The sequence below is a fragment of the Schistocerca gregaria genome, chromosome 2 (assembly GCF_023897955.1).
Source record: "Schistocerca gregaria isolate iqSchGreg1 chromosome 2, iqSchGreg1.2, whole genome shotgun sequence".
NCBI lineage: Eukaryota > Metazoa > Arthropoda > Insecta > Orthoptera > Acrididae > Schistocerca > Schistocerca gregaria.
This window is the reverse complement of record NC_064921.1, coordinates 923197455-923213800: the sequence shown is the minus strand read 5'-3', so window position 1 is coordinate 923213800 and position 16346 is coordinate 923197455.

Here is a 16346-nt window from a genome sequence, read left to right as displayed (position 1 = left end):
GAGGCTGAGTGCACCCAGAAAAACGGCAACAGCGCAATGCGGCTGGATGGTCACCCATCCAAGTGCCGGCCACGCCGGACAGCACTTACCTTCGGTGATCTAACGGAAACCGGTGTATCCATTGCGCCAAGGCCGTTGCCTAATCTGCAAAACACATGCTAAATAAATTGCTATCCTCTAGTGTCTCTCCCACAACCTGGCATTTTCTACTCAAAATGTGCAGTATCGCTACTAGATACAGCCCAAGAATGGTCGCTGACAACCCACATCCTTGATGCCGACCCTTATTCACCTTGAACTGCTCCCAATCGTAAGCTCATTGTGTTAGTTTCACATAATTTCATGTAAGCCTTTGGCCATCTTTGTTCCACCGTTATCACTTTCAACTTTTCCCACAGTTTGTTGGTGGGTATATTATCATATGCTTTTCATTAGGTCAATTAATGCACCATGTATCTCTATTCCAGCCTTTGTGCGCTTATCACATATTAGTTTCCTTGGGAAGACGTTTTCATTCCTGATGTAACTGCTCGGAATCCGGCTTCATCTAACTGTATCTCCAAGAATTTCGTTAGAGCAAATTTTCCTGAGCTCTGGATGTATTGATCCATGTCCTGGTGCCCTCTAAATCTTACAACTCTTCACAGCCAGTTGAGCAAGATGTATATCCAAATGAAATAAATCCGCCTGTTGCATTTTCACCTCAGGCCAATTTTCTTGGAACAAATCCTTAGAATAAGTTGTTTATTGACCATGACTAATATTATTATGACCTAACGTGCCACTGGTTGACACTCACATTGACTTGATTCGTCTCCTTGCCTCAGCATTATGAGCCCTACGAATCATCGGCTCTGTATGTCCACGTTCTCCTTCCTGCGCCTTCTATTGCCTTTTTAAAACTTCTCTTTCTAATTCTCTACTTAATGTTCCATATATGCCTCTACTTTGACTGCCATTCACATTCAGGAATGTCAAACAAGCTTCTTTTCTCCTATCGATCATCCCTGCTATTTCTGCATCTCACTAAACCGATTCCTCTTCTAATGTTCCCTTTGCTCTCTCCAATTTGTCTGCCAGTAGCTCTTGGTAGGAATGGTATTATCTCCCCTTAAAGCGACCAAGTTATGCGTTATAATCTCAGCGAGCGCAGCATTTTACGATCTCTTCTGTTCGCCACTCCTCCGGAAAGTAAATTTTACATTCCACCAGATAATGGTCACTTCCACAATCTGCCCCTCCTTTAACTCTGACATTCTGAATTTTTAAACTTTTTTTCCTCAAAATTAGATAATCAGTCATTGATTTCGACAATCTTGCATGGTTACATGACACAAATTTATGTATATACTTCTGAGCAAAGAATTTATGTTCTACTCATAATTCCTATGCCTCCATCAACTCCAGCAACGTTTTCCGGTTCTCACTCCTAACATCCTCCCCATGAATCCCAGTACCCTTCCTGTTTCTCTCTTTCTCTACTCTGCTTTTAAAATCTCCTGCCAGTATCAGTTCATGGCGACTTTAAACGACTTCTAGAGTCTCTATTAGCATCTGTTCAAAATCTAAAATTCTTCATTTACTTTAAATTACATTACATTAGATTAGGTTTACTTTCGTTCCAATTGATCCGTAGTGAGGAGGTCCTCCAGGATGTAGAACATGTCAGAATGGCGAATGAAAATTGGATTATTTGTTTAGAATAGGCTTTTCTCCGAAAAAAAGACCCCCAAGCATTCAAACAACTGATTGGCTTCGATGAGGAATGAATCCACGACCTTCAGTGCAGATGCACATTTACCTCCGCCCTCCTGGGGGAATCTAAAATTAACGGGCATGGAGAACATGGATAGAGGCTGAGGATAGGTGGCACTGAACGGAACTGTCAGTGGGCCTGGGAGCGCACGAACATAGTACTCGCATTTGCTCTAAACTCTGTGTCTGGATATCGCAGTTGTTAACCAAATAATAGGAGATGCTGGATTCTAGTCCCGGTCGGGCACACGTTTCCGCTAGACCGCTAGTCCGCATTAAATCCCGAAGCAGCTGATAACATTTGTACCCTCCCTGTCCTTTCTTTTCTCCCACATCCACATTCAATTTACATAACAGGCTTGTCATATGTGAAACAGTATCCGCGTACCAACTTCAAAGGGAAATCTTTGTTCACAAACCAAGGGCGATAGTCATTTGAAAACTTGTTTGTCTCAGGATGTTCTTGCTGTCCACTTTATATACTACGATCAGCATCATTTAGATGGGCACTTAGGCACTTGAAAAACCAAACACAAGATGAAACAACATATGACCTAGTCCTCGCTCTATAAAGACATTAGGAGACTGGTTGGGCACTCCCTAGAATGTAAGTTGACAAAACCTACTTCGGACGGTAAGAACGGACTGCAGCACACCACCATTATGGAGATCCTTCTCACTGATCATGTTGGCCCACGTTCCCGGACTCTGCTGGGTTACCGCTATCCACTATGTGATCACTATGTGATCAGTATCCGGACACCCCCAAAAAGATATGTCCTTCATATTAGATACATTGTGCTGCCACCTACTGCCAGATACTCCATATCAGCGACCTCAGTAGTCACTAGACATCGAGGGAAAGCAGAATGGGGCGCTCCGCGGAACTCACGGGCTTCGAACTTGCTCAGTTGATTGGGTGTCACTCGTGTCAAACATCTTTTCAAACTCCTAAACATCCCTAGGTCCACTGTTTCCGATGTTATAGTGAAGTGGAAACGAGGAGGCACACATAAAGCACAAAAGGGTACAGATCGACTTCGTCTGATGACCGACAGAGACCGCAGACAGTTGAAGAGGTGCGCAACGTGTAACAGGCAGATGTGTATCGAGACCATCACACAGCAATTCCAAACTGCATCAGGATCCATTGCAAGTACTATGGCAGTTAAACGGGAGGTGAGAATACTTGCCGGCCGGAGTAGCCCTGCGGTTCTAGGCGCTGCAGTCTGGAGCCGAGCGACCGCTACGGTCGCAGGTTCGAATCCTGCCTCGGGCATGGATGTGTGTGATGTCCTTAGGTTAGTTAGGTGTAATTAGTTCTAAGTTCAAGGTGACTGAAGACCTTAGAAGTTAAGTCGCATAGTGCTCAGAGCCATTTGAACCATTTTTTGATTTGAGAATACTTGGATTTCATGGTCGAGCGGCTGCTCATAGGCCACACATGACACGAGTAAATGCTAAACGACGCCTCGCTTGGTGCAACGAGCGTAAACATTTGACGATTGAACAGTGAAATAATGTTGTGTGGAGTGACGAATGATGGTATACAAAGTGGCGATGCAATGGCAGGGTATGGATATGGCGAATGCACGGGGAACATTATCTGCCAGTGTATGAAGTGTCAACAGTAAAATTCGGATGCGATGGTATTATGGTGTGGTCGTGTTTTTCATGGATGGGGCTTGCACCCCTTGTTGTTTTGCGTGGCACTATCAAAACACAGCCCTACATCGATGTTTTAAGCACCTTCTTGCTTCCCACTGTTGAAGAGCAATTTGGGGATGGAGACTGCATTTTTCAACACCGTCGAGCACCTGTTCATAACGCACGGCTGTGACGGAGTTGCTACACGACAATAACATCCCTGTAATGGACTAGTCTGCACAGAGTTCTGACCTAGATCATATATAACACCTTTAGGATGTTTTGGAACTCAGATTTCGTGCCAGGCCTCGCCGACCCACATCGATACTTCTCCTCAGATTAGCACTCCGTGAAGAATGGGCTGCCATTCCTCAGGAAACCTTGCAGTACTAGATTGGAAGTATGCCTGCGAGAGTGGAAACTGTCATTAAGGCTAAAAGTGGGCCAACACCAGACTTAATTCCAGCACTACCGATGGACGGCGCCACCAACTTTTAACTCATTCTCGGTCAGGTGCCCGGATACTTTTGATCACATAGTGCATATTAATTGTCGTAGGCGCCTTCTTGCGTTTTGAATGGTTCATGTGGAGTGGGCGGAGCGATGGAGAGGGGAGGCCATAACCGCGTGTGTGACATTTTTCGAAAATTATCATGTTCTTTGGTCCTGTCATTCTCGTCAGTAATAACGCTCCAGTTTTCGTTCTTCGGAAATTCTGTAAGTTGTGTTGCATGGGATCCATCACGTAACTACGTTCCCCTATAACCCTGAATCGTCTTTCGCGGAGAGGGCAAACAGGAGCTTGACAGTTGCGCTTATTACTTACCATTCTCAGGTACAGTCGAAGTGGGACCATTCCATCGCATGGTAGAATTTTGCTTTTATGACACCGAGGGATAAAGCTCATCAAGCTGTCCCTTAGCCGTTAAAGTTCGCTCATCGTTTAAATTTACCATTGTTCAACTTGTGGGAAAAAAACTCTTCCTGATCAGGCGACAAGTGAAGTTCTTAGGGATAATTTGGGCAGGTGAGTGCGAACATTGTGAGGGCTCACCAAAGAGAAGCTGTGCACTACAACCGTGGGCAATGGCATGCCAATTTCAACATTGGGGACATGGTCTACGTTGACAACCATGGAATTCGTGACAAAGGGGGCAAGGTATCAGGTAGGTTTAAGCAACGTTTTGTGGTCCTCACCACGTTTTGTTGTGAAGTACGAGGCCCATCAACCATTTTGAAAGCGTACACATAAGTCAGATTAAATCTGCTAATACTGATTGATATGTTTTTGCTTTCCGTTCAGGAGACGGTGTAGGTTCTTATGGATAATTGGCGGAGGGCTAGAACCAACATTGCGGGTTACCATGAAAGAGAACTCCGTTTATGGGGGTGGGGGAGCTCAGTCATGCTGCGAGGTAGACAGCTCACTCCCGGCCAGCTGAGCACTTTCTTTGGTGACTGCAGGGCTTTTAGTTTCTCTGTGGTTCGAAGGAAGGAGTGGAAGGAGCTACAAGAAGATGGTCGAAGTTGCCGGAGTTTGGTAGTGGTGTCAAATGGCGCACATGAGCTTCTTGGGGAGCAATTGGCCAGTATCGCTGGCGCACGGATTTTCTAATCCCAGCATCATGAGCCGGCTCTTACCATAGAGGATGCTGTGTTTACTGACGTACGTGCTCAGTGAGGCTACCCCTGTCCTAGCTGTGAAAATTCGCCTGGTTCTGGGGTTCCTCCTGGAGAGGTCAGAAAGATTAAGGTGAAAGCTACGGATCGCACCCCGGGCTGTCCAAGTCGCTCAGAACACCTTCATCGTAGGAACTGGTTAGACATCGGGTCAAGGCCTCCTGTGGTTCTCCTGTAGTGGGCAGATCCACGTCCTGCCTCCTCCTGTTCATGGATGAGCATTATCTGTAATGTTCGCAAGGGACTTGTCTCGGTTGTCTGCAGTTTGCTGAAGCAGCTTGCAACTTGCTTTCCCCTTGGTTTTATACTTAAGTTTTGCTGTGTCCCCTCATTATGCATTTAATTGTTGATTATTTGAAGGGGCCGCTGTCATGTGCTCAACTCCCTCCCATTTGGAAATTGGCTAATCTATGTAGAGTAGGTTTAAAAATAGTTGAGCACCCTGTTTGAAGTAACAGTTCAAACTTTCTTGCGATTTTGATTTCAAGTAAGTTTTAGTTTTCACTATGTTGAACTAACGAAATGGGACCCACTTCAATTAGTGTCAGCGACTTTGTTCTTGTACGGTTGTAGATAGCACAATTACTCTCCAGCTGAATAACTGGAATTCTTTATGTGATACTCAATCGGTGCTCACAGCTGTTACAGTTTATACCATTAAGTTAACAAACAGCGATTCATGTAAGAAGGGTGAAGCTACGTTTTGAATTGTGGATATCAGCTTTGAAAGCGGCCTTTGGAGTTGTCAAGATTGTGGTGATACTTGGTTTACATTCAAAGTAATAATTTACATTTAAAGTAATGATAAGTTTTTACTCTTGGTTATTCCCGTGTTTTTACTCGCTCTACTTGTGGCATCTTTCAGAGCTGGGCAAAATAATTTAGTTTAGTTTTACCCTTTCACTGTTTAGGAGTGCGTGCTGCACATGTTGTAGCGCTCAACTTGCTCTCACTTACCTTGTCTTCGCCATGAACAGAGGCCCGAGGTCTGCGCTTGGGCTCTGATATGCTGCCAGTCGACTTGCGCCCAATTACCAATATTCAGTGCGGTTGATTTTTGGTAATCGTTTTAAAACTGTGAATCACGTCTAAATTGCTTAACATTTGTTATTTGGAGATTAACTACTTTTCTTAAAACTGGTCATCAGTAATTTTTTAATAGAAAAGCTTTGATGTTTGGTCTTGTTACTGGTTTGTAAAGGAATTTCTTGTTGGTTAAGTATTTTAGTAGGTGGTACTTCATAACCAATGATTTGCTACGGTTTTCCCCATTTCTTCCTCAAGAACGGGGTACACTACGGTAAAGCCTCTTTCATTCTGAGTACCTAGCGCTTGTGGGATGTGTAGTAATAAATTTAAAGTTGCTTGTTGTGTCTGAGCTGGTGTCCGTGGCCTATGTTGAGGAGAAGGGATGAGTGGTGTTTGAGTTGCACATGTGCGGTGACAATAGCGATCAAATTATAACAGGTTGTAGCTGGGACAGCGCAAGCTCACTTCTTCCTGAGAGAGCTCTGATGTACGTACACGTCATTTTAATCTTAATATTGGACAAAGAATTGTCAATTCTGAACACCCTCAGTCGTAAACAGCTAGCTCTCCACTCTCTCTTTCCCACGCTCCCTGTACGTTTCACCAAGTTCCGAAAACGTTGTCCTTATTAAATCCAATAGAGACACAAATACTGTATCATTAATATGGTCTAAGCCCGCCGAGGAAGCAACGATAAAGCTGTAAAGATTGGTTTCGCTCAGTACGACGGGCTTAGAGAGAGTTCTGTGACGTTGAAGCGTGTAGTAGTAACCGCGTGGAGGTCAGGAGAGGCTCTAGAACCCGTAAGAACTCACTGATGTAGCCCATGTGGCGGCATTTATACGTAGGTTTGAACTTAAATAGTGGAAACAATATGCAATGGAATCTACTATTGTCGCTGATAGCACACGTTACCGACATACCTACCTTACCTCCGAGTAAATGGACTCGCCCGTCCCACGTCACCGGCATGAGCACAATAGAGGGAAACGCAGTCACTTGTGTGTGAGCGATCTAACGTAATGGTATCACTATGTCTTCGAAACAGGAACAACGGACTTGGATCAAGATCGAATGTGCCAGAGGTTGTACAACACGACAGTGTCTTGAAGGTCTGCAAGACGCATGCGGGGAATCGACATTGCTCTACAGAACAGTGGCACGTTGGGTAAAGTCCTTCAACGAAGGCAACCTAACCTAACAAACTGTTGCAGGCACGCATCGGGCAGGTCGTCCGAGCGTGTCTGAAGAAGAAGTGCATGCTGTTGCAGCGTTAGTGGACAGTGATCGACGCCATACGAATCGCGAGATCGACCACAAAACCGGATTAGCGCATGCGGCTGTGCTTTGCATCCTGAAAGAACTCCTGGGCATGCGAAAAACTGCATCACGATGGGTTCCGCATGACGTGACGGAAATGCAGAAATGGATGCTTTACGACGCTGCTCAGGCGCTCTTGGAGCGCCATGAGCGTGAAGGAGAGGCTTTCTTACGCCGTATCGTAACACTGGATGAGACATGGTCCACATCGTACGAGCCAAAACGGAAACGCCAATCCAACGAATGGCGTCATTATGGGTCGCCGCGAAAGTCGAAAGTGCCTCAGAAAGTTATGGTGATTCTTGTGTACGACTCTGGTGGTGTTATCCTAACGCATTACGTTCCTCCACAGTAGACCGTCAATGCACAATATTAGTATGGTTTCTTGGAGCATCACCTGCGACCAGCTTTGTGAAAGAAGAGGCGACACTTTCTGCGCAACCACCAATGATTTTGCACGATAATGCGCTGGCGCATACAGCGCAAGCTGTGGCTACTCTGTTCGGTCGATGGGAATCAGAAGTACTGTTGACATCCACCGAACTCCCCGGAATTAAGTCCTTGTAACTTCTATTTAATTGCGAAGATGAAGGAACCATTTCGTGGCATTCGCTTCAGAACTGTTCCAAACATTCGACAGGCAGTAGACCGCTCCATTCGCCCCATCAACAGAACAGGATCGGCTAACGGTATACTGAGACTTCCACATTGCTGGCAAAGGGTTTTACACTACGCTGGTGACTAGTTTGAAGGACAGTAACAGGTGCAAACATGTATCTCTTTTGTATCGGTCCGCAGCTCGTGGTCTCGCTCTCGCGTTCTCGCTCTCCGAGCACGGGATCCCGGGTTCGACTCACAGTGTGGTCAGGCAATTTCACCTGCCTCGAGATGACTGGGTGTTTCAAAAACGTTTAAACGTGTGTGAAATCTTATGGGACTTAATTGCTAAGGTCATCAGTACCTAAGCTTACACACTACTAAACCTAAATTATCCTAAGGACAAACACACACACACCCATGCCCGAGGGAGAACTCGAACCTCCGCCGGGACCAGCAGCACAGTCCGTGACTGCAGCGCCTTGGACCGCTCGGCTAATGCCGCATGGCCTGACTGGGTGTTTGTGTTGTCCTCACCATTCATGAAAGTGGCGTTACTGGACTGAGCAAAGGATGGGAATTTGTACGGGTGCTGATAACCGCGCAGTTGAGCGTCCCACAAACCACAAATCGTCATCATCATCATCATCTTTTGTATCGGTTGTGAATAAATAGTTACCACTTTTTAAGTTCCAACCATCTTAGTTTCCGTTGGTGAAACACTCGTTATACCATTTCCTTGTTATGTGTTCTGCGGACGCGGAAACCGCCCCCCCCCCCCCCGCCCCCCCGACCCCCCCCCCCCCCGCCCCCCCCCCGTGGTGTACGCTCGTGACTGTGACGTCGAGAGCTAGCGACGTCGAGGTGTGCTGGTGCCGTGTAGACCGCACACGTGGCATAGTGCCCCTGATTACTGCTCCCTTTTGTATAGATCTACGCTGTAGCACTACATTTATTGCATTCGTAGATTTATAGAAAGCATATGGCAATGTTAACTAGACTACAGTCTTTGCAGTTTGTAATGTAGTTGGGATAAGATATAGAAAGCGGGAAGTTATCGTAATACAGCTATAATGTCGAAGGACGTGAAATGTAAACCAAAGTGGAGAAGATTCCTGAGAGGCGAAGCGAATTTTGTGAGTGATTCATTAACAGCCGTGAAGAAGAGCAAAGTTTTCAAAATCGAATTCTTTAGACCAATGAAGCGACGTTTAAACTTGATGGAACAGTTAACAGATGAAATGACGTTCAAACATGATGGACCAATTAACCGCCACTGTGCCAGGGAGAATCCATACGTAATAGAGCAAAGGCATGTTAATCTGCCACGAGTAACAGTGTGGTGTCGTCTGTCTTCTAGGGGGCTAATCGGGCCGTACTTATTTGGCAGCACTGTCACGGGCGACTCGTACTTGGAAATGATAACTCCTTGGCTTAGCGTCGTGTTTGGAAATGAAGATTATTACTTGCAACAAGATGGGGCGCCCCATCACTTTCACCTGGATGTGAGGGCATTTCTCAATCGTACATTGCCTGAAAGATGGGTAGGACGAATAGAGACGGTGGAGTATGTCGCTCGATCTCCAGATTTAACCTCTCTAGACTTCTATCTGTGGGGTACTCTCAAGAGCACAATTTACGCTGCGAGACCACTCACACTGGATGATGTTAGAGATGAAACTGAGGAAGCCTGTGATGCTATTCCGTAGGAAACAATAAAATTGACATGTCGCTCAGTCCTAAATCGTTGTCGACGGTGTGTTGCGATGGATGGACACCAGTTTGAACATTTAGTACCTTACGTTGGCCCACGAGGCACCTAACACCACTGAAATCGTATCTCTAACACCTTTCATTAAAGACATGTTCGTTTTCAATTTATGCGACACCCTATATACACTACGAGCCATTAAAATTGCTACACCAAGAAGAAACGCAGATGATAAACGGATATTCATTGGACAAATATACTAGAACTGACATGTGATTACATGTTACGCAATTTGGGTGCATAGATCCTGAGAAATCTGTACCCAGAACAACGGCCTCTGGAGTAATAACGGCCTTGATATTCCTGGGCATTGAGTCAGACAGAGCGTGGATGGCGTGTACAGGTACAGCTGCCCATGCAGCTACAACACGACACCACAGTTCAAAAAGAGTAGTGACTGGCGTATTGTGACGAGCCAGTGGCAAGAACACCATTAACCAGCAGTTTTCAATTGGTGAGAGATCTGGCGAATGTGCTGGCAACAAACCGAGTACGGAGGTCGTGGATGCCCCGCAGTGCAGTGGCGATCAGCTTTTTCTTGACGTAGCCCCATAGAAAAATATCCAACAGTGTAATGTCAGGTGAACGTGGAGGCCAATTCATGTCGCGCCTTGTCCAATCCTGCGTTCTGGAAATGTTGCATTTAGAGCTTTCCGAACATCGAGGGACCAGTGAAGTGGAGCAGCATCTTGCTGAAATCAAAGGTTTGGTTGCAAGACTGCAACCTGGGGAAAGACAAAGATCTCCAGCACGTCTACATACGTCGTTCCTGTAACAGTTGTTTCAGGAAAGAAGAATGGTCTAATTATTTGGTCACACATGAGGCCACACCAAACGTTCTCTTTCGGGCTATATCGTACCTTTTCCCTGGCTCTTTGTGGATGCTGCGACCCACTAATCCGAGCGTTATGATTGTTCACAGTTCCAGAGACAAGGAACGTGGCCTCGTCAAAACCGTTACACTTGACAGGAACTCAGGATTCGGATCGATTCGGTTAAGCATTTCATATGCATCATCGCTGCTTGTTATTAGGCTTGATGCCTACAGTATCTGTACCTTGTATGAATACAAACGCAAACGCTTTCTGAGTACTTTATGGACAGTTGTACCAGGCATCTGGAGTTTCAGAGAAGCTTGACGAACTGATTTTTGTGAACTTTTTCGGAATGTTTGGTGGATATTCTCAGCTTGTTCCTCAGAGACCCGCCGAACTCTTCCATGCCCCTTTTCAATGCTGCCAATTTCCAGTAAACGACAGTGCCATGCTTTTATGCTCTTGGTGTCTGGTGCTGTTTACCTGTAATCCCCACTAAGCTGCCTTTGCAGCATAATAGCGGATTTAAACTCTGCTTACTAAAGTACAGTTTGTGCCAACTGATGCCATTTCCACTTCTACGGACAACAATTCAAAAATGTAAGTGCACCAAATGTTGAAAAAATATAAGCAGCAACTTTAAGTCCTTATGACGCACCCAACGGAAAAGTCAGACCTGAAACAAATAAGGTTTTACTATTTCTAATTGCGTCACAAAATAGGGAATTTCAGTGTAGATACGCTGTATACTTCTGTGGCGCTGGTCAGCGCAATAGCCGTTGAATCTCACAGAATTTTTTATCTGTGGCATTCATAGTCCCATCGTCAGCTTTCCTGATTTTTGTGTCTTGGAGACTCGATGGAGAGCGACGTCAACTGATTACAGTGTTGGGCTTCATATCGCAGGTCGCCTCTACCCACCAGCAGTTGTTTAATGTGCATGGACCTGCCTGCTTCTTGACACATAGTTGCGTAATAGTCGTCAATCCGGCAACCAGTAGGGTACAAAATGTGCAACCTAGGCACAATTGTTCTCTTTTCCCCGCACATCGGATTCACACTGCGACAATAGGATTAGCCTTCAGGCCGATTGTATTTTCGTGTTTGTGAACCTTTGATTTTGTCTGACGGAATACGTCTGTGGCTGCAGACTCCATTCATCCCCCTTGATGAGATCAGTGTGCTAAAACAAAAAATACAAAAATCTGATATGGGTGAATTGCTAAAGGACCAAACTGCTAGACTAACACACTACTGAAGCTAACTTAACGCTAAGAATAACACACACCCATGCCAGGCGGAGGACTTGACCCTCCGGCGGGAGTGGCCGCGTAGTCCGTAACGTGGCGCCTCAAACAGCACGGCCAATCCGCACCGCAGATTTCGGTGTGTAAAATTGGTTCAGATGGCTCTGAGCATTATGGGACTGAAGATGTGTAAGATTAGTGAACTTCCTCATGAAGAAGCTGTGCTACACTATGTGATCAAAAGTATCCGCATACCTGGCTGAAAATGACTTACAAGTTCCTGGCGCCCTCCATCGGTAATGCTGGAATTCAATAAGGTATTACCCCACCATTAGCCTTGATGACAGCTTCCACTCTCGCAGGCGTACGTTCAATCAGGTGCTGTATACTTGCTTAGGGGATGGCAGGCCACTCTTCACGGAGTGCTGCACTGAGGAGAGGTATCGCCGTCGGTGGGCGAGGCCTGGCACGAAATCGGCGTTCCAAAACACCTGAAAGGTATTCTATAGGATTCAGGTCAAGGTTCTGTGCAGGCCAGACCACTACAGGGGTGTTATTGTCGTGTCACCTCCCCGCCACAGGCCGCGGATTACGAACAGGTGCTCGATCGTCTTGAAAGATGCAATCGCCATTCTCGCATTGCTCTACAACAGTGGGAAGAAGAAGGTGGTTAAAACATTGTTGTAGGCCTGTGCTCTTATAGTGCCTTGTAAAACAACATGGGGTCCAAGTCCCCTCCACGAGAAACACGACCACACCGTAACACCACCACCTTCGAATTCTACGGTTGACGCTACATGCACTGGTAGATGACGTTCACCGGGCAGTAGCCATACCCACACCCTACCATCGGCTGGCCCCTTTGCGTACCATGATTCGTAACTCCACACAACGTTTTTCCACTGTTCAATCGTCCAATGTTTACGATGCTCCTTACGCCAAGCAAGACGTCGTTTGGTATTTACCGGCGTGGTGTGTGGCTTGTGAGCCGCTACTCGACCATGTAATCCAAGTTTTCTCACATCCCGTCTAACTTTCATAGTACTTGCAGTGGATCCTGACGCAGTTTGGAATTCCTGTGTGGTGGTCTGGATAGTTGTCAGCCTATTGCACATTAGACCCTCATCAACTGCGGTGGCCTCTGTCAGTCAACTGATCATGTCGACCTGTACGCTTTCGTGCTGTACGTGTCCCTTCACGTTTCCACTTAATGATCACATCGGAAACAGTAGACCTAGAGCAGTTTAGGAGTGTGGAAATCTCGTGTACAGACGTATGACACAAGTCACACTCAATCACCTGAGCACTTTTGTGAGTTCCTCAGAGTGCTCCATTCTGCTATCTCACGATGTCTAATGACTACTGAGGTATCTCATTGATGTGGAGTACCTGTCAGCAGGTGGCACCACATCGCACCTATTATGAAAATGTATGTTTCTGGTGGTGTCCGTACACTTTCAATCACACAGTGTATTTTGTTTCCTGACTGGGTTATTCATTCCACGGTCGCCATTTCCGGTCATCTTGGTTCAACGTAAACAGGCATCATTAGTTCTCCTACTTATTGCACAATTCGCAGTATTAGAAATTCGGGGTCCTTATTATCTTACAGATCTCTCATCTGTTAACGTTAAGTGGTGCACTTTCTTCTCATTCGTTGTACCGATGTACTGGCGCCACTTGTTGAGATTCTCATCCATGGTGACGTATTTTAAAAGAAGACTATCGTAGATATCCTGTGTCAAGACCTTTATTACTTTTCAAACTTCGTCCAATCCGTTACATTCTGTTTCATTGTGTGACATAGAGCAAAAAAGCAGTCTATATATACTGATATACTAACGAAAAAACTGTGACACCAAAACATAGTATTGTTGAAATTTCGGGAAAATATTTGTCTAAGCAACATACTTAAGTGACTGACTCTCCAGGTTAATGTAAGCGAGAGATATGCCTTTTTTTTTGTCATCAGTCTACTGACTGGTTTGATGAGGCCCGCCACGAGTTCCTTTCCTGTGCTAACCTCTTTATCTCAGAGTAGCACTTGCAACCTACGTCCTCAATTATTTGCTTAACGTATTCCAATCTCTGTCTTCCTCTACAGTTTTTACCCTCTACAGCCCCCTCTGGTACCATGGAAGTTATTCCCTCATGTCTTAGCAGATGTCCTGTCATCCTGTCCCTTCTCCATATCAGTGTTTTCCACATATTCCTTTCCTCTCCGATTCTGCGTAGAACCTCCTCATTCCTTACCTTATCAGTCCTCCTAATTTTCAACATTCGTCTATAGCACCACATCTCAAATGCTTCGATTTTCTTCTGTTCCGGTTTCCCCACAGTCCATGTTTCATTGCCATACAATGCCCATACTCCAGACGTACATCCTCAGGAATTTCTTCCTCAAATTAAGGCCGGTATTTGATATTAGTAGACTTCTTTTGGCCAGAAATGCCTTTTTTTGCCATAGCGATTCTGCTTTTGATGTCCTCTTTGCTCCGTCCGTCATTGCTTATTTTACTGCCTAGGTAGCAGAATTCCTTAACTTCATTGACTTCGTGACCATCAATCCTGATGTTAAGTTTCTCGCTGTTCTCATTTCTACTACTTCTCATTACCTTCGTCTTTCTCCGATTTATTCTCAAACCATACTGTGTACTCATTAGATTGTTCATTCCGTTTAGCAGATCATTTAATTCTTCTTCACTTTCACTCAGGATACCAATGTCATCAGGGAATCGTATCATTGATATCCTTTCACCTTGTATTTTAATTCCACTCGTGAACCTTTCTTTTATTTCCATCATTGCTTCCTCGATGTACAGACTGAAGAGTAGGGGCGAAAGGCTACAGCCTTGTCTTACACCCTTATTAATACGAGCACTCCGTTCTTGATCGTCCACTCTTATTATTCCCTCTTGGTTGTTATACATATTGTATATGACCCGTCTCTCCCTATAGCTTACCCATACTTTTTTCAGAATCTTGAACAGCTTGCATCTCTTTATATTGTCGAATTATTTTTCCAGGTCGACAAACCCTATGAAAGTGTCTTGATTTTTCTTTAGCCTTGCTTCCATTATTAGCCGTAACGTCAGAATTGCCTCTCTCGTGCCTTTACTTTTCCTAAAGCCAAATTGATCGTCACCTAGCGCATTCTCAATTTTCTTTTCCATTCTTCTGTATATTATTCTTGTAAGCAGCTTCGACGCATGAGCTGTTAAGCTGATTGTGCGATAATTCTCGCACTTGTCAGCTCTTGCCGTCTTCGGAATTGTGTGGATGATGCTTTTCCTAAGGTCAAATGGTATGTCGCCAGACTCATATATTCTACACACCAACGTGAATAGTCGTTTTGTTGCCACTTCCCTTAATGATTTTAGAAATTCTGATGGAATGTTATCTACCCCTTCTGCCTTATTTGACCGTAAATCCTCCAAAGCTCCTTGAAATTCCGATTCTAATACTGGATCCCCTATCTCTTCTAAATCAACCCCTGTTTCTTCTTCTATCACATCAGACAAATCCTCATCCTCATAGAGGCTTTCAATGTATTCTTTCCACTTTTCTGCTCTCTCCTCTGCATTTAACAGTGGAATTCCTGTTGCACTCTTAATGTTACCACCGTTGCTTTTAATGTCACCAAAGGTTGTTTTGACTTTCCTGTACGCTGAGTCTGTCCTTCCGACAATCATATCTTTTTCGATGTCTTCACATTTTTCCTGCAGCCATTTCGTCTTAGCTTCCCTGCACTTCCTATTTATTTCCTTCCTCAGCGACTTGTATTTCTGTATTCCTGATTTTCTCGGAACATGTTTGTACTTCCTCCTTTCATCAATCAACTGAGGTATTTCTTCTGTTACCCATGGTTTCATCGCAGCTACCTTCTTTGTACCTATGTTTTCCTTCCCAACTTCTGTGATGGACCTTTTTAGAGATGTCCATTCCTCTTCAGCTGTGTTGCCTACTGCGCTATTCCTTATTGCTGTATCTATGGCGTTAGAGAACTTCAAACGTATCTCGTCATTCCTTAGAACTTCCGTATCCCACTTCTTAGCGTATTGATTCTTCCTGAGTAATGTCTTGAACTTCAGCCTACTCTTCATCACTACTATATTGTGATCTGAGTCTATATCTGCTCCTGGGTACTTCTTACAATCCAGTATCTGATTTCGGAATCTCTGTCTGACCATGACGTAATCTAATAGAAATCTTCCCGTATCTCCCGGCCTTTTCCGAGTATACCTCCTCCTCTTGTGATTCTTGAACAGGGTATTCGCTATTACTAGCTGAAAATTGTTACAGAACTCAATTAGTCTTTCTCCTCTTTCATTCCTTGTCCCAAGCCCATATTCTCCTGTAACCTTTTCTTCTACTCCTTCCCCTACAATTGTATTCCAGTCGCCCATGATTATTAGATTTTCGTCCCCCTTTACGTACTTTCAATATCCTCATACACTTTCTCTATCTGTTTATCTTCAGCTTGCG